Below are 20,633 nucleotides of genomic sequence, written 5' to 3' on the forward strand. Positions count from 1 at the left end.
GTCCCCCATTCCATGGACTTGGGATATTCTCCCTCAACATCAAATTGGCCCTTTTACAAGCAAACACACACGCATACATTTGTAGATACGCACGCGAGCGTGTGTGTGTGTGTGTGTGTGTGCATGTGCGTGTGTGTGTGTGTGTGTGTGTGCATGCGCGTGTGTGTCTGCGTGCAATGCTTGTGTCTAACCTCGCAGACTGCTGGACGGATCAGTATCACACTTCGTGTGCACAATGCCAGTATAGGCCAAAGCAGTGCGTATTCTGCCTAAAGTAATTTCTCTTCACATAATGTTTCATACCTGATTGATTCATAACTTAAATTATTATAATGGAAGTCAGTGGGGCTCGGAGTGGGATGAAACCTTGCCCAAGCCTTGAAGTCATGCGTCAAACATGCATACGTCACAAGTTCTTCAAGGACCTCATGTGACAAGACTGTGATGTAAGTTGTGACTCACAACCGACATCAGTCTTGTCACATGAAGGCCAACACCCACATTGGAGCACACAGTTCTATTTGCATCCCGAGATCCACATCTCGGACATATCGCACCGTATGACTGTTCTTTCCTTTGGCCGGAAAAGGAAAAATGAGAGTGGGGGACTGGGGAAAAACTATCAGAAATCCATCCTCCATCACCAGGCTCCTTATAGAGTTGGGGATTAACATAAGCAGCCATCAGGTCAGACAGATAGGTATACCTGAGCACCACAGTAGGCACTGAATTGTGCACACCTGTGGACTTTCAGTGCATCATCTGTATCCACCTTTTTCCTGTAACCCATAAGTCTTTGTGTTTGTGTGTGCATAAGTTCCTCTCTCTGGCTGTGTTGCCAGTTTTGCAAGACAAACAAGTGGCCAGGTCTATGAAAACAAGCACAGCACAGATCAGCTATTTTCATAGCTGATCTACAAGCTACAAGCCCAGGTAGACATGAAGCGCCTACGTTCTTCCCATCTGAGGATCAATGCACAAGTGACTTTACAGAAAAAACTCAAGTCAAAGGTTTATAATAAGCAGACATGGCAACACTGCCTGAAGGAAGCAAAGCACACACACAAGGAGCCCCGGTACCTTGGCTGGGGAAAAAGGTGGATACAGCTGGCTACTTGCGTGTGGACGCGCGTGTGTGTGTGTGAGTGTGTGTGCGTGCGTGCACGCGTGCGTGCGAGACAGAGAGTGTGCGCATGCATGCGTGCGAAAGTGTGATTGAGTAAGTGAATGGGACTCAATAAGTGAGAGTGTTACGCATGTGGAAGAGAAAGGGTGCACGTGCGTCGTGCGTGCATGCCTCCTGCATGCATGCGGCGTGCATGCCACGTCACGTCACAGGCAGATAAGGTACCTAGGTAGTGTGTTATATATGCTATATGAAGTTTAATTTAATTCCGTGCTATTGTGCAGGCCACCCCAAAGACGCTGGCTCACCCAGCTCTGCAAATCCCATTTGCAGCCAGTGAGATCTAATCAGGCCTCCTGAAATGAGCTCCAACCTGAGTGGAATGGCAGCGCCGGCCCGGGTCTGGGGGCTGCAGGGAAATACCTCTATTAGGCAGGCAGCGGTGTTGGTGGGGGGAGGGGAGGTGGTGGGTCTTGGGCTGAATGCGAAGGAAGGAGGAAAAAATGGAAGTACGTGTGTGGTGGAGGGGTACAGTATTATAAAAGCAGTGGTTCTCACACTCAGGGACGTCCCAAATTGATATCCTACGCTACGGTAGATGCATTTGGCTATGGACCCCCATCTGAAACAATTTTTTTGAAAATAATTCACATTATTTTTCCAGAATAAAAATGTATACAAATGAGATCATTTGTGAAAATATTCGCCTATAATGCCCAAAGTAGGGACGCCATGGGTTGAAATGAGTCTTGCAAACCGTAACACATTGAACTATAGTGAGTGTGGCGGCAGTGGCTCAGGAGGTATAGAGCAGCCGCTTTGGAAGTGGAAGGTTCCCGGTTTGATCCCAAAACAGGTAAGTGTCGAAGTGTCCTTGAGCAAAACAGACACTGAGCCACAAAGTGTTCCTGATGAGCAGGTTGGTGCCTTGCATGATTTCCTCCGCCATCGGTGTGAATGGGTGAATGTAATGCACACACGCACGCGCTTTGGATTTCTTGGAAGAGAAAGACGCTATATAAATGCACAATTTAATCATCTGCATTCATATTACTATACGGGTTAGGGTTCAGAGACAACAGACCAAAGGTGAGTGGAGATCTTTGCAAGTAAACACACAATCGTGTCATTGTGTTGCCATGGTTACTGGGTGTTCGCGCGAAAGCAAGGAGTCATCCAGTCCATAAAGCATTGTATTGCTGTCGGTTAGAAACCTTGTATCTCGACCGCGTGATGCGTTGCGAGCTTGTAGATCTTCGCTGTTATTGAACATATCGAAGGGTGGCAGCGGGGGCAATGTCTTGAGTGTACAGGGTTTGATGAGGTCAGATCAACATATGGAATGTCAGCTCCATATATGGAGATCCAAGGGTGGCAGCGGGGCAGTGTCTTGAGTATACAGGGTTTGATGAGGGCTCAGGTAGGGTTGAGCCATACGTTTTTCGGGCCTGTTGAGAACTATAGTTTCTGCCAGCTGCTGGGCGCGGCTGCAATAATAACTTTGGGGCCGGCCTGTCTAGAGTTTGAATGGACAGGTATCAGTCAAAAGGGAGATATCGAAGAGGTGGAGTAGGATCAACATATGAAATGTCAGAACAGGTCAGCTCCATATATGGAGATCTAAAGTATTCAGGTTTGAGGTCAGATGTAGAGTTGCTGGCCAGCTCCATATATACAGATCTAGGTGGTGATCCAGTCTTCTATGGTTATCCAGGGTTAGATGAGGTCAGTGTCATGTTCTTCATATATGGAACGGCCATATATGGTGGCGTGATGTCACGAGGTGTGACCTACGAACCGACTGATGGGTTTTGCAGGTTTTCATAGTAATCTGCGACCTTCGGTCGCAACAATGGCTCAATGAGTCACTTGAGTCAGTTCTCGCATTGGGTCTCACAAGCTGAGAACTGACAAGTGACTCACTCAGCCATTGTTGCGACCTGAGCTGAGATGAAAGAATATCATGGGTGACTTCACGTAAATGTCATGGTAATTTCAACCTTTTGCCATGATTACTTACGTTACGATTAATGAACCATTTTGTAATTTATTTTTCTTTATTGCAAAAAACAGCCGCTCTACAAGCTTGGCTATTTTCACTATTTTTGTATGGCAACATTGTTTCTAATTTGGTAAAGGTGTGGGAAGGTGTGCGTGCGTGCATGCACACACAAACACGTGTGTTTCACATTTTGACAGCAACCTTTCCTGCTGTGGCTGCATTTCCCCCAGTGATGACGTCAGAGCTCTGCTGCAGTCAGAGAGAGAGAGAGAGAGAGAGAGAGAGAGAGAGAGAGAGAGAGAGAGAGAGAGAGAGAGATGGGATTCCAGTAGAAACCAGAAATCATCCACACTGTGCCGTACAGCACATTGCTGTGTGTGTGTGTGTGTGTGTGTGTGTGTGTGTGCGCGCGCGCGCGCGCGTGCGCGTGCGTGTGTGTGCATGCGTGCCTGCATGCACGCACGCGCACACGTGTGCATGAATTTGTGCGTGAGCATTGTAGCATGTGTGTATACAACTGTGCCACTGAATTGAGTGTGTGCTATACACAGGATTTGAATAATAATAGAAGCATTGACCCTGAGACCCTGAGAGATGCTTCACTGCTGTGACTCTCTCACTCAGCAATTCTCTTTTTTCACCCCCCCCCCCCCCACACACACACCCCCCATCTCTCTCCCTTATGAGTTATAGAGCTTTCAGACTGATGTGGTATCTAACTATCTACAGAGAAGACAAAACACCGGCGAGCAGCACACGTAGGCTGAAACACCGAAACACAACAGCATGTTCTGCATGCACACACAATTCAATTCAATTTCAATTCAAAGGGCTTGGTATTTTGGCATGAGAAAACATACGTTTACATTGCCAAAACAACACAAAACAAAAGTCAATATCAGCATACTTGTTGGTGAAGCATATTGTATTGGTACGATAGGCCCGTATTGCAGTATTTTCCTATGAGTCCTATACCCTATACATTGGTAACTCTGGTAACTTTGCAATGTAGAGAGAGAAAGAAGCGATAAGAGTGGACATAAAAAGAGAGACATACAATTAGAGATCTCTGACTATACTGATAGTCTGGTGACATCCAAATTCAATTCATTTTAGCCTCAAATTGTGTGAAAACAATTTTGAGATTTAAAAAACAACACCATTACAGAACCAACGCAAAGACCTTGTAAAATACGGCAGCAACAACAGCAACCACCTTAGAAATAAGCAGCTTTCAGTGATGAGTAGACAAAAGCCAACCATCTGGGATATACAGAGGAAATGTTCCCCCTGTTTTCTAAACTATTTTGCTCTTAATCACTCCATCAACTCAATGACAATCAGTCAAGGGAAAGAAGGAAAGAAAGAAAGAAGGAAAGAAGGAAAGAAAGAAAGAAAGTTGTTTTAAAAGAGAATTTGAATTTCTCATTTGTAATAGTGTAATCCAGCACTGGGTTGAAAATATGGTTATTTTATGGGTGTGTGTGTGGTTGTTCTTACATTTTACAGGGAGAGGAATTGCCTCTGCTATATTTTACCCATGGTGCTTTGTCCGTCTATAAAAGCCCACTTGGGGTTTAAGACAGTTGTTCTTTTCTGGATCGGGGACCCCAATTGCGAACATCTCAAAGAGCAATTGCGGCCACCTATCTGACCACTTCGGCTGCCGGCACAATTAATTGTAAATGGTGCATTTATATAGCGCTTTTATCCAAAGTGCTTTACATAGATTGTACATTACATTCACCCATTCACACACCGATCGCGGAGAAAACCATGCAAGGCACCAACCTGCTCATCGGGAGAAATTAGTGGTTCAGAGTCTTTCTCAAGGACACTTCGACACTATATATAATAACTCTATAATTACAATTTATTGGTTATTATTATTAATGTAGTTATTTTATATTAATATCATATTATCCTTAAAACGGTGGTCCCCAGCTCCCAAGTTGAGAACTAATGGTTTAAGAGAACAAAGGATGGATTTGTATTTGTATCACTCTGCTGCAGCAGATAACAGTATTGATGGAATGTGATTAACTGTTTCAGATTTCTTTGGTCTAGTGGAGGAAAGAAAATATTTTGTATTAATTACCAGACCAACCTGGCAATGAATCTCTAATCTCTATGGATCCCTTCTTTCTAAAGGTCTCCACCTCCTTCGCTATAGATTATATTCAATCACTATATATATTTTGTTCTTTTTTTATGCTGAAAAAGCCTATTTTATTTGGTACAAATAAATGGAAAATAGGTCTAATGTTGTACCATTGCATCAATTGGCCATTTTAGGAAAATACTTAATAATCGTACATTACCTGTATGTAACTGTTTTAACTGATAGCTGTCAACATGTAACTGTTTTAAATAGTTTGTTCTTTATTTGTTTTTTTGTTTTCTTTGATCTTGTATTCTTGTATCATTGTTGTTTGTGTAATCTCGGCATCATTGTAAATGAGGGTCTCCCTCAATTGATTTCTCTGAGAATATAAATAAAAGTTGAATGAATGTGCATAAAGGTCACGATAAAAGTGGCCCAAATAACTATCGACCAAAGTTGTCTTGCACTTTGGAATACCTGGTGAACAAACAACTCATCTTAACATCCATTCTGTTCTTAGTCCTTATCAGTCTGGCTTCAGGGCCAAGCAAGTACCTTATCTGCGACTCTGTTTGTTTGAAATGATTGCACCAACCTTGGATAAAAAGCAACTCTTCAATGATCTGTCCAAAGCATTTGATGACCATTTTCTCAGAGTAGTTCAGTCGGTAGAGCTCTCGCCTTAGGACAACAAGGTCACATGTTCGATTCCGGGCACCGCCAACTCAGAGTAGGAGTAGCACTGCTTGGGTGTGGCAAGTTGTGCACTAAGTACTGGGAGCTGATGGTAGGTGTGGCGCTCCACCTCAGCATCCAATCTATCTGGCAGGGGTCCAGTGCATGGTAACGGGGATAAACTCCATCTCCCAGGGGTCCAGTGCATGGTAACGGGGATAAACTCCATCTCCCAGGGGTCAGTGCATGGTAACGGGGATAAACTCCATCTCCCAGGGGTCCAGTGCATGGTAACGGGGATAAACTCCATCTCCCAGGGGTCCAGTGCATGGTAACGGGGATAAACTCCATCTCCCAGGGGTCAGTGCATGGTAACGGGGATAAACTCCATCTCCCAGGGGTCCAGTGCATGGTAACGGGGATAAACTCCATCTCCCAGGGGTCCAGTGCATGGTAACGGGGATAAACTCCATCTCCCAGGGGTCCAGTGCATGGTAACGGGGATAAACTCCATCTCCCAGGGGTCCAGTGCATGGTAACGGGGATAAACTCCATCTCCCAGGGGTCAGAGCATGGTAACGGGGATAAACTCCACTGACTGGTTTAAAAACTATACCATTCTGAGCAATGAATAGCAATGAATAGGCATCAGTGGCACTACGGAATGCAGAAATGGTTGTAAGCATGTAGCAGATCGTGTTTTTTAGCTACGAATTTGCCACAATTTGTAGACATTAACTTAAAAAACGTAACTTGAAAAACATAAAACGTGGAGAGACAACAAGCATTCTGCCTGACTATCTACCTATAATATTGAGTTATGCTGCCAAAGAACATACAGACGTTACATCATGATACAAAGAGCATGCTGGATGGTGCCTGCAGCACGTTCAATGAATAGAAATAGGGCAAAAGCCAAAAGGGAGAACATGCAGCTCATATTAAAAAATGCATGCTCTTTGATCATGAAAAGTTAAAGCTTCTCTGCACTGAAGATGCATGAAGTTGTGAGTCACTACAGTACAAATGTTTTGACATCTTGCATTGGAAAGACAGCTCAAATGCATATACATTATTGTTTTAGACAGGAAAACGCACAAATTCATGCGCACATGCGGTTTTGCACATTCAACTACGGATTTGTCCTCGTCACAACACAGAGGTTGGTTGGACCTGGCAGCAGAGTCAAAGCAACGACCCAACTCAAAGCAACGACCCATCCCGTTGCTAAAACAGGAAATGGGAACAGAAGAAACCCTTCTCCTTGACTGCACCACCCTTGCAACACCTGTGATCCAGGTGGTCTATTGGTAAACTGGCAACGACACCGCCACCACCACCACCGTCATCACTAGTGTACCAAACAAGAAGGCCAGCTACCAACCCCCCCCCCACTTAGCCAGACACAGTCAGGTGTTAGCCAGACACAGTCTGGCTAAGTGTCTGATGTCAGTGTCACTGACCGGCTGGCTGCCAGCGCAGGTTAGTTGGGTTCAGTGTTGATTTCGTCGACTAAAACTAAGACGAAAAATGTTCGTCGACTACCTTTTTTCACTGACAAGACAATTTTGTCAACAAATGAAAACTAGACTAAAATGTTAGGAAGGGACTAGTGGACAGGAGATCCAGTACAAGTAATTTTACACTTGGTTGCATGCTGAAAATAGCAGATCTACAAGCTCACAACGCGTCGCAGCTTTTAGATCTTCTATTTTCAGCACGTGTAAAAAACAGTCATTACGACGGCATCAAGGCCCGCCAAAATACATTTTAGACAACTAAATCAACTGTAGATTTAGTCAACTAAAATCTTATGATATTAATCGACTAAAACTAGACTAACACTAAAACATTCCAGGTGACTAAAATGTGACTAAAACTAAATGAAAACTATTGAAGAGACTATATGACTAAAACTAAATTCAAAATGTTGCTGCCAAAAGCAACACTGGTTGGGTTGTGCTCATCTAACCCTGTCTCATGCTCAACTGTGTGCTTAGACTTGCATTGCCAAGCTACAGTACATCACAGGTCTGAGTTCCAGAAGTCCCTGAGAGCTCTGCATGCATCGCAATCACCCTGCAACAGTCCTGAGAGCATCCGTGTTGGGCAACTTACTTTATAAATACAATACACACCATGTTTCTCATTACTACACAAACACCAAATGACTTTAGTTATATATGCTACTGAGATATAGGTATTAGTACTACTCATTATGCTACTTTTGTGACCGGTGTCCCCAGGGCTCTATACTTGGGTTGGCCCCTTCCTTTCTTCCCAAATCTCTTGCCTGAAAACTGCTGATCTACCTAAGCCATGCCTTGTGAGCTTGTAGATCTGCTCAGTATATTATGATGAGAATATGTTGAGAATAGGGATGGTAGGGTTCATATGTGGTCAACAACGGTCATCGTCCTACACGGAGGGGAAATGAGGTCACCAAAAGTGTCCAACTAGTGGCAACCAGATGTGAGTGCCAGACTGTGCCATGAAATCCGGACTCATTTTAATTTAATTCTAAGCACTTTTCCGTTTTCTCACGACTCTCCTATGGAACCTACAAAAGTCTTTGGTTTAGTTGACATTCTGCCCCATCGGACTGTTTACAGCGAGACAAAGCCGACAGCTGACAAATTTAGAGCCGTAATTGTCTGCAGGTCCAAGTAATTTATAGTTATGTAAGAGTTATTATGTGTTGGACTGCACCGGCTGATGTAAACAATTTAATAGAGAAGGTATAATAGGAACACATTGGTAACCCCATTACCAACGGTAATTTTATTACTCGAATGAGATAGCAGTGCTGTTATTTATTACCGTATTATTATTATAGTAACAAGCTACATTGTGACATGTAACAACAACTATGGCCAAAATTAAGTTTGAGAGCTACTGATTTAGAAGGCAATAATTGGTAGTGTAGTGTAAAGGGCCTCAGGTCACACTATCATGTGCTGGAGGATCAGGTTGAACAGTTACAGGACAGAGTGTTACTGTGTTGGGGCGGGTTCGAGTTCAGAGTGCTCCTACCAAGACTGTCGCTGAGCTGACAACAGCCAAAGCCTAGGCTCCCCACATGTGCTAATCTCTCTGGTTTAAATGGGAACAGAGACAAAGCGCAAAACAGGGCAAGCCTGTCTGATCCATGACCGCACGCCAGAGCACATACACACTGTGTGTGCATGTCACGCACCCACACACGCACGCACAACACACTAAGCAACAGAGGATTTCACTGAGTCTTTCTGTCTTCATGGCAACTTCAGACTTCCACTTAGTGTGTTCGAGAGAGAGAGAGAGAGAGAGAGAGAGAGAGAGAGAGGGGGGGGGGGGGTGGGGGGGGGGGGGGGGGAGAGTTCTGCCTTTGTGAGAGCCAGACTGGGAACCAGCAAGAGGCAGGGAAACCATGACAACCACACAACCACCCTTGGCAACCAACCGAGCTTTCTCACACCAAAGCCAAAACCAGACATGGAATACATGCAAGGGTTAATCTGAGTCGAGAGGAGAGAGAGAGAGAGAGAGAGAGAGAGAGAGAGAGAGAGAGACCAGAGAAAGAGAGAGAGAGAGAGAGAGAGAGAGAGAGAGAGAGAGAGGGAGAGAGGGAGAGAGGGAGAGAAAGAGTGGGGTCTTGTAGGCCAACAGAAAAAGAAAGGAGTGATTAAGCCTACTGCCAAGTGCACAGACGTTTAATATTGCATGTCTTTAAATGCCCGTGTGGACAAAGACATAGCGGTTATAGGACCGGCTGACTTGCTGAGTGTGTGAATGGCTGACTGGCAGCCTTAAGCCTGGTGCGTAAAATTCTACGTACGACAGCGCTGCACACTGAATAATAGCTGTTCTACAAGGCTCACAATGCGTCGCACCGCCACAATGAAGTATAAATCAGTTTTCTGAGTGCCAGTCACTGGAGCTGGTACAGAGACATCTACTGGAGTAGCACTGACACACACACACACCAGGCATGCTTTATGGAGGCAACAGCGCGTGCACAGGTCCTTCTATTATATAAATCTGTGAATTTAGCAATTTGAAGTGCCGTGGAAATTCTCAATAGCATGAGGTGCTAAGACGCAACAGCGCGTACACACGGCAGACGGAGAGAGATTAGGACTGGGGAGATATAGAGAAGGAGAAAGAGAGAGGGAGGATGTGTGAAGACGTGTGTGCAACAGTGTGAAAATGGACCGGAGCACCTGTGTGATCTTAACCAGATTCTCCTCGCTTTAGATTCGGGCGAGGAGAACAGTGACAATGGATGCGGCGAGTTAAGGCCCAATGACAGACACACACACACACACACACACACACACACACAGTCCCATGATGGCTACGCCCGCTGACCTCCAGTCTAAAAGGACGGGAGGCCGTTTCTCCTCTGGAGGTCAGAGGCGGACTCACGAAATGAGGGAGGAGGGGGAGAATAATGAAGAGAATGATCAATACAATGCCTTAAGTAATAACCTCCACTGCAGTCACACAACGGTCAGGACCACTTCACGCTCTCCCACCCCTCTCTCTTTCTTCTCCTTCTTCCCATGTCCGTCCATCCTTACCACTCCTCCCCCTCACTTCCCTACCGCTCTCTCCCCGTCATTAATCTCTGAAAATCGTTGGCTACATACATTCCTCCCAATCGATGCAATTCCACTGAGGTCTTGTCTGATTTAACACATGGCTGGATCCTTATATGAATCCTGACTGGCCACGGGAAGAGGGCCAGAGAGAGAGAGCGAGAGAGAGAGAGCGAGAGAGATAGAGAGAGAGATGAGAGGATGAGAAGAGAGGCACAGTAAATGGCAGAGATTGTCATTATATAACGTCTGCCGAAGTGACAGACAGTGAAAGGACTACCGGCTCATTCCCAGTCAGTTTTACGATGGTGCGTGCGTGCGTCCGAGAGAGAGTGAGCCCTATTGTAAACAAGTGTAATACTTTATGGTGTCGTCCACAGTTAACAGTTTTGTATTGAGTTGTGCTTGAAATGTACTGTAATTCTCCAATCTGTTAATAAATTCAATCAAATCAATCAATCAATCAATCAATGACTAACCCAAGCTCGTAGCTTGTAGATCTGCTATTTCTGAAGATATAGCAAATGTGGTGCAAATCTGTGAATTTTCGTTCACAGAACGTTTTTAACTCAAATCTTTGATTCTGGGAGGTCCCTGGAACAACATATTTTCACATGGGGGTCCGCGGCCAATTACAGATAATTCTGGGGGTCCTTGCCATGAAAAAGGTTGAGCACCACTGACATAGAAACATAGGCTTTTCAGAAAACTGTCATGAATTTGTAGAATCGGCCTCAGGTCAGGTCTAAATGAATTAAAGCCTGTTCTCCCTGTGCTTGTGTTGGGTTTGCTCTGGTACTTCATTTCTCTCCCAAACCTAAAGACATGCATGCTACAGTATGGTACTGTAAACTTGACCAAAAGACATGCATGCTACAGTATGGTACTGTAAACTTGACCAAAAGACATGCAGGCTACAGTATGGTACTGTAAACTTGACCAAAGGAATGAAATTACAACTGGAGTCGGTCCCTGAGCACTGCACGGTGGCAATGGCTGCTCACTGCTCCTTAAGACGGGTTGTAAGTAAGCAGAGGACACATTTCTCAATGTGACAATAAAGGACAATAATAATAATTATAATAAAATACAATACCTCAAACTTTCCAAAGCAAGACAAATTAAACTCTATTAAAAGAAAATAAAATAAAAACAGGGGGTACAAATTTAAGACTAAAAACTGCTGAAAATAGAAAAAACAACAGAGACGGTGCCCCATCTGGCCAACATCATTTGCTGTTCATATATTCAGAACGGATAAGGAGTAGTACACAGTAATATCCTCAGTCAGTGTACTGTACACACACACACACACACACACACACACCCCTTCCCCCACTGGCAGGTGTACACACATACACCAATAACGTATGCATCAGCAAACACAGCCGCACACACACATACACACGTGTGCAAAGACACCAGCTTCACACCATTTAGGATTCATTTCAGGGCTGAGGGAGCAAGTCTTTGCCTTCAGCCAGCCATTCAAACAGCTGAGGCCAAGCAAGCCTCGCTTACTGTAGCTACAGGGGGCAAGCCAGATGTTAGAACTATAGGCCAGAAAGAGTGCTGCAAGGCAGGAGGGGACACAGCTCAGCTGCTGGGTCAGGGCTTTGTCTACAATGAAACAGGCTTTAATACCTGGATCCGAAACACAGCCTTCCATCTCCATTTGACCAATAAGTGGGTTTCACACACAGCGCCGTACTATTGTACCATAATGTAACCCGATTAGTTCCGTTGCCTTGACACGAACCACTTTCAACCTGGCCTCCCTATTTTGGGAACGGGTGGGGGTTTTTGTTTAGTTTTTTTGTTCGTTTTGTTTTTCAAAAACATTTCTGAACATTTTCAAGACATTTCCTACAATTTTATGATTTCTTCAACAGCGCAGAGCGGTTCAGATCCTCCTACGTCACTGGCTTCCCCTCTGCATTGTTTGTCCTCTATCTCCACACGCCACGGCGCTCTGCGCCGCGCCTCCACGCCCATCACGCAACATTGTCCTCTGGCACCAACTTTAACTCCTTTCACTACCTTCTATGTGCTTGCATTCTTTTATTTACTTTCATTTGAAATAATAGTACCCCCTCCGCCTAGCTTCGCACCTACCATTGCACTCACCTCCTCCGCCGTCGCGTCTTACACAGCTCTTTCTCTTCAGAAACGTTAATATTTTAACATCAACACAACAGAACAGAAATTACCCCAGAACGTCCATGTTGTGTTCAACCACCACCGACGCTGCCTACATTATATTACCTGTAATGTCCAAGTCCCTATGGCGCTACTGGCTGCCGACAGTCGAGGATCAAGTTTAGACTTGTGCACAGTCGAAAAACATTTTGCCTTCTCCTATCAACAACACTTTGAATACCAGGGTGCAGTCAGTGACATCATCAAATTGGCTGATAAGAAACATGGCTGAAATGGCTCTTACATTACCAGAATAAATGTTTTTTTGCACGTAAACTTGTGATAATAAAGTGCAGTCAGTGTGAGGTTGTTTCCACGTCAGCATGTGTGAATACATGGCAGATAGCCACCTGCGGTCCGTACCAAGGTCATGTCCAGAGTGCTTTCTTATCAGCCACCGCAGTGGTTCCCAAACGTTTCGAGGCCCAAAAGAGACATTTTACTGTGTCCCCCCAGGGGGGTGCATACTTAGTTTCGACTTGTCATTGGTTAGACATGGGTTAAGGTTAGGTTTAGGTGTGCTGCCCTGTGGGAGGTTAGGGTTAGGGTGAGGGTTTGAGATAGGTTGTAGTTGTAGGACTAATGACTGGTCTAACCCAATGACTATAGTCTAAACTAAGTACTGTCTAAACTAAGTACTGCACCCCTCCCCAGGACCCAAACTATGGTGAAACATCCCAACCCCGCTAACCAAATAACCCCAAGAACATTGACTGCAGGCATGCATGACCCCCAGTGAAAATACAAGCTTGAGATCTGCTGTTTTCACTAGTTCACTATTCACCATTCCTGTAATTTCTCAGATTTTTCGAAAATGTATGATTTGTTTTCTTACTTCTTTTTAATTTAATACTTTGAAAATAAGCAAATACATAACAAAACAATGTAGTAAAAACAAAGAGATGTTAACCCGTGACCCATAAAAATGGAAAATGGACCTACAGCAACACATGCACGCACGCACGCACCCACACACACGCACGCACACACAGTCACACACACACACACACACACACACACACACACACACACACACAGTCACACACACACACCCCTCCACACACGTGAACAGTTCACCGCAGAGTGGATTCCATTGACGGGATCGACTAGCCGTTCCCTCCTCACTTGTCATCATCAGGAATATCATGCGTAGTGAGGCGGTATGGATCGCCTTCCAGCAGCCAGCAAATCTCTCAGAACGCCCATTGATCCGCTTCAACCTATCAACAACTCACCGGCTATCAATCAACGTCAAATTAACGGTTTTTCGTTACCGCACGCACGGCACGCCGTAGTACAGTAGGGCCCCGGAATCTGTCGATATGTTAAGTGTGTGTGTGTGTGTGTGTGTGTGTGTGTGTGTGTGTGTGTGTGTGTGTGTGTGTGTGTGTGTGTGTGTCTCAGAGTCCAATGAACACTGGATCTTTTTGTACGCAACTGCATGTGCACACTCACGCATGCACAAAAAGGTGAAAGTTGCTCTATGATAAAGGAGAAATGAAGATCGCATAATCCATCTATAAATGCACTGAAAAATGTCTGTCAGTCATTCTGTCTGTAGCCTACACTTCCTTATATTAACCTGACTCCGCCAGATGGGGCAGTAGAGAGTACTCTCTCTAGAGAGTACTCTCTAGGGGCAGTAGAGAGTGGCCAACATCATTTGCTGTTCATATATTCAGAACGGGTAAGGACTAGTACACAGTAATCAGTGTGTACACACATACACACACACACACACACATACCAAACAACACACACACACACACACACAGTCACACACACACAGGGTCTGACAGACACCGGGAGAGCAAGAGTCATGAATTAGACAGGCATCTCACTGACATGAAGACAGCACAGACAGCTGGAGTATGGCCCGGAGGCCTCACAGCACATCAGCCTACTACAAACACACTCCAGTAAAGAGGGAGAAAGAGAGAGGGTGTGTGCATGTGTGCGTGCGTGCGTGCGATCAATATATGAACGCGACGGAAAACACTGACAATTTCACTCTCTAAACACAACTTAAGACGAAGGGGGGAAAAAAAGAGAGCCCGGTCCAAGCCTACAGGCAAAAGCATCCAATTCATATCCAGTCAATAAGCAAGTCTCACATAAACAGGGACTTGGGATTGGATTAGGCAGCGGTATTTCCCAGACAATTGGCCTCTATTCCACTAATCAACGGCCTTCAGGAGGGACATAAAAGCGGCCCAAGGCAGTGTTTCATGGCTTTCTGTGAACACAACAGTGACTCAGCTGGCCCGATGTCGCCAGCCGATGCTGCCGTGTACAATACATCAAAACTTTTTAGCAACCTCTGAGGCCTTCAATGTTCTGAAATATGGGAAGAACCGTTCGTTACAGATTATCAGTTTTAATGATGTAACATAATGTAATGTGAAAAAAACCGGAACGGTCTGTGATGTGCAGTACTGCAGAGTTGAGTCGCATCAATTACAACTCTTCAGAGGATTGTGAACTTAATAAAGAATATTAAAACTCCAACAGACGAGAACAGGGTTGTTATTACACTGCCTGATGGAGACACTACTTGGTGGCATTGTCACTGCGGGGGAGTGGAAGGCTTGTAGGAATCTGCAGCATATGAGGACACACACTATAGTTTGTATGAGCACGCACGCACACACACAATATAGACACACACTATAGTTTGTATGAGCACGCACGCACACACACAATATAGACACACACTATAGTTTGTATGAGCACGCACACAGTGACACACAAATCATGGCCACAATGCCGTGGTCAGGTTGCACCACTCAAGCACAGCAACTCTATCAGTGGCTTTTCAAAATGACCATCATGCTTCTGCAGCTTCGCCCCCAATCAGGGGCCATCCATGCAGACAGTCTGCATCTATAGAGCCCTCTCAGGCCCCAGTGCACACCTGACAAACAAGGGACAGGACAGCAGCGCCTGGCCAAACTGGGAGGAACGCTGCTACCAACCCAAAGTAAGACAAATGGAGAAAGTGATGAGAGAGAGAGAGAGCATCTCTAAGACAAATACTGTATACTGTAGACAGAAAGGCCTGCTTTACTCTGAGTCTTAACACCGTTGCTGTTGGGCAGAAACCTCTTACAGTATGTCCATATTTTCAGATCTGCAAGCTTTGGATATATGAGGTTTCCACCCGACTCATCCTATGTTCAGCAGTTCCGGCCCATTACATCCTCTGAGTTTTACTGTGTATATGTCCTATCCTATGTTCTGCACTGTCAATGTGTTTGTGACACATCGTGGGCCAATAAATGTCTAACTAGTAACTACGCTAGCGTAGCAATCAGTGGCAGAATAAGTGCTCGTCGTAGTACAAACTCTGAGTCTCAATGCATTGCAATATGAACTTGTAGAAGAACCGTTACTTTCTAATAGCCTGAGTATAAAGGAGGTTGGTGTATGTTTTGAATTAATAATCTACAAAGTAACTAATAAAAGCTGACAATGAAATAACTGTAGTGTAGAGTAAAAAATAATAATAATACACAATCTGCTTCTGAGTAGAGGTATAAAGAATGGATACTCAAGTGAGGTAAAAGTACCTCAAAATGATAAGTACAGAGCTGTACTTCCCACCACTGATGGCAATGTGAGGCTGCTGTGTTGTGTTGCTAACTCAGAGTAGCATCGTGGCCCATGATGCCTTGGGCCACGTGACTGACAGCTGAGTGGACTTTGGCTGTGTGGGGATTAGAGCACCAAGCCTAGCCAGAGCCACTGCACTGGCCATGTGCTTGTGTGTGTGTGTGTGTGTGTGTGTGTGTGTGTGTGTGTGTGTGTGTGTGTGTGTGTGTGTGTGTGTGTGTGTGTGTGTGTGTGTGTGTGTGTGTGTGTGTGTGTGTGTGTGTGCGTGTGCATGCGTGCGTGCGTGCGTGCGCACACCCTAATCACTTAATGAACACGGAACAGGACCACTCGCCGAGAGCAGGATGGCCAGATCAAGCAGAATGTCTTCCGCACTCCTCTAATAATAACAGCCAATCAGAACACTGAGGAGACAGCGTGGCACCCAGCCCATTGGACGGTGTAGGGGACACCCGGGACAGGGACAAGCCCATTGGACGGTCTAGGGCAGTGGTTTTCAACCGTATCAAGGCCCACTATTTATTGGGCATTTGAGCCACGGACCACCATTTGATGACATTTAGCTTCTCAGACCCCAAACTTTGAATATTTTGTTGTATTGACGTTGGTACGATGGGAGACATAACAAGCAAACGTTGATCAAAATAACAATTCTTCTACATTCTCTAATTGTGTATAGACTTCTTGAAAATTAAGTAATGCAAATGCTTAACAATAATTTAAGTCTTGAGAGCGTAAAATGAAACGAAATCGGGTCCATTTTCGTTTCATTTTACACTCTCAAGAGTTAAAGATCTATAAGGGTCCAGTTGGTTACTCAATCATGAAGCTGGGGACCACCTGTAACCCCGGAACACTGGTTGAAAACCACTGGTCTAGGGGACAGGGACAAGCCCATTGATGGTCAAGTCCAGGTACAGGGACCAGCCCATTGGAAGACAGTTCTGTCCGTCTGCCAGCCCGTCCTGTCCTGTCCTGTCCTGTCCTGGGCCCAGGGGAAAAGATTCACTTGAGTAAAGGTACAAGACGTATTGCATCAAAATATGCTTAAAGTATCAAAAGTAAAAGTTTTCAGGGGCAGAAAATGTATACAAATCTTTGAAAAGTGCAGATTTACAATCTCACAACATGCCACGATGTGACACGCTGTGAGCTTGTAGATCGGCTATTTTCAAAGAGCCAAAGTTTAAATGTGGCTGAAGTGGTTATGTATGTTTTGTATTAATAATCGAAATATGCAAAGTAACTAGTATAGTTTTCATTTTCAAATAATTGTAGTGGAGTAAAAAAGTACAAGATGTAGTGGAGTAGAAGTAAAAGTATATAAAAAAAAGACCTCAAAATTGCACTTAAAAGTACAGTACATGAGTACATGTATACTTAGTTACTTTCCAACCATGGAATATAAGTCACATGGGATATTATGCACTGTCATGAATCTGAAGAGGTTTGGAATGGGCCGTCTTATGCACACAGGCCACCGCCACATAATTCCTCTCAAACATAAAGTGCCATACGAAGTACATGACTCACCCACAACACACAAGGCCAAAAATCAGACATATGTGTAAAGTTTAATTTCACTGCGATGTCAAATCCTTAATCCCAAAAAGAGTTTATTCGAATGATCAGTCAATCGATTGTGCTACGGCTTGGATGAATGGAACAAATGTATAGTATAAATTTAAGTTTTTATTGGCATCTTTATAAAATCTCTGAAGATTTTAAAGAAAAACTACTTTTTTAACATTCTTTTTTTAAATATGAATGCAACATTAATATCATTCAAATGTTTGCCAATTATTTGGGGGCCCACTTGCGATACCCTCGCAGCCCCGGCCCACAGGTCGGGAACCGCTGAGCTAATAAATGCACCAATTGTTCTTGGCACACTCAAATAAACAGCCAGTGAGGCACAGACAATCTCACGGCTACCGTGTCATTAAATGTCTGCCCGTAACAGAGCAAAACTCTCCTTCTCCACCTCCATAAACAGTGATTAGACAGAGAAGACGGGGGGAGGCTCAATCTATGACGTCTGTCTGTCTCTCTCTTTCAGCACCGGGCACCGCTGGAAAACCCAAAATGATTTAATATGAGTAGCAGGACACGGAGAGTTCAGCCAAGATTTGAGTGCTGTATTTATGACTCCAAAATGACACCAGTGGTTGGCGTGCAGCCCGTTAACAGTAATTGTCCCTGTTATATTGTACAGTAGTGAAACTGTATCACACCAGCGATACATTATGAAATGGGATATTGTAGCTAGTGAGTACTAAGCTGCCCGTGAAAGCTGCATGGCATCCTCTGCATGAGAAGCTCTGCCTGGAGCTCAGAAATATAGCCTATGAAGCCTGATTTATATATGTATACGTATTTGATTTACTTTATTTGTTTATTTGGACAGGACAATACATATTAATGGACGTCACATGGACGTGGATTTACAGTGTGTCTGTCGCACATAGAAAATAGCCAATGTACATGCTCAAAGCATATGGTGAGCAATGCTAAGTAGCCTAATACATAAGGCATAATTATTTCTGGGTATTGTGAATGTGACAGTGAGTGGGGGGTTGGGGGGTTTGAATTGGGGGGTCAAAGAAGGGTGAATGTAACAGAAAGTAGAAGCCCACTATCTCCCAGGAGGGGATTCCAGCTTTGGTTAAGTGGTAGATTGTTGGCTTCCCGTGCATGACACCGGGGTGTGTGAATCCAGGTGGTTAAACACATAAACAGTTTTACAGACTGCGTGAGTGTACCCAGCTCTCCCACCGGGACATGATGGAGGCACAACAATTAGGGGCACAATGCTTGCACTTATAGAGTAGCAGGGTGACACACAAGCATTGACACACACACACACACACACACACACACACACACACACACACACAGTAGGCTACAAGTAACAAAATCATGCACCCGGCAGCTCGGCATGTCCAACTGGGGCAGTAAGCGAAATAATGCATATTGTAGCTGTTTTAGACAACAGATGGAGGAACTCTGAGCAGGGAAAAGGTGAGTCTCACACACACACACACACACACTCTCTCTCTCTCTCTCTCTCTCTCTCTCTCTCTCTCTCTCTCTCTCTCTCTCTCTCTCTCTCTCTCTCTCTCTCTCTCTCTCTCTCTCTCTCTCTCTCTCTCTCTCTCTCTCTCTCTCTCTCTCTCTCTCTCTCTCTCTCTCTCATAGTGGCAAGAAGCTGTGTTGCATCACTCCTTCTGCCATCCATCCCTGCTGACAAAGGCTAAGCTCTGCCTCTCTCCCCTCACATGGCTCCATTGACGACTGCATGCACACTTGACCGCAGAGACTGCGAGAGACAATTCTCCAGCTGCCAACAACGCATTATGAACTCACAGCAATGCACGCACACGCACGCTGGCACGCACACGCACACACACACACACACACACACACACACAGAGAGAGAGAACAGGCAGAACAGGACTGAGCTGCCTGTAATAGTAGACACACACCACCACCACACATGCATAACCTCATGCTGACATAAACAGCAGGTATACTTCTTTTGAGAACATACAAATACTCCCATTCCACAATGGGTTTCTGTAACCAGGCTAGGGTTTCTGTGCCATTCGTTATCAACTCACAAAACGCAGTGTCATTGCTGCCCCCCTCCCAATAGATAAATAAAAAACACCTGCCACATTTTAGATGCTTAGTTCTGACCCTGCAGCTGAACAAACTGAGTGAGTTTACATTCAGCAGAAGACCTCAGCCCCCCGGCTGAGAACAACTCGTGCATGGATATGGTTTGATGTGTTTCAAGGTGGGACCTTCTACTCGTGTAACTACCCATGCTAGCATTGCAGTGTCGGAGCCTAATGGGAGAAACGCCTTCCGTCCTGCCTTCCTGAGGAGGACTAAGAATAGATCAAGGTATCAGGCAAATCAGGATTAGCGGCGTTGTGCTCACATCACAGGACACATACACACACAGTATGCAGCACAACATGCACACACACGGGCGAATAAGTTGATTTTCTCTCACACACACACACCCACACACACACACACTGACTGTCATCATTTGTGGTTTGGACAGTCCCACATTGACTGCCCTGGTCCTGGATGAATACTATTACACGCACGCAAGCGCGCGTGCACAGGAACACTGCACACACACACACACACACACACGGTCCCACGCAACCGCTCAGCGAACAAAACGAAGCAACATCACCAAAATAAATAAAACACCTCGTTCCGCGCTGACAGGCACGCGGACACTGCATGGCGTCACATGAAGAACAAATTAACAATAATAACAGATAGCCCAAATAATAACAAATCTCAATCATGAAG

General features: G+C 44.9%; 1 protein-coding gene across 1 annotated transcript in view; it reads right to left on the minus strand.

Moving 5' to 3' along the window:
* Nucleotides 1–20,633, minus strand: part of brsk2a (BR serine/threonine kinase 2a) — a gene marked incomplete at both ends in the record, with an annotated part of 291,437 nt that overhangs the window by 270,545 nt on the left and 259 nt on the right. The window lies entirely within an intron of this gene.

The sequence above is a fragment of the Protomyctophum bolini genome, assembly GCF_963924005.1.
Source record: "Protomyctophum bolini genome assembly, chromosome: 4".
NCBI lineage: Eukaryota > Metazoa > Chordata > Actinopteri > Myctophiformes > Myctophidae > Protomyctophum > Protomyctophum bolini.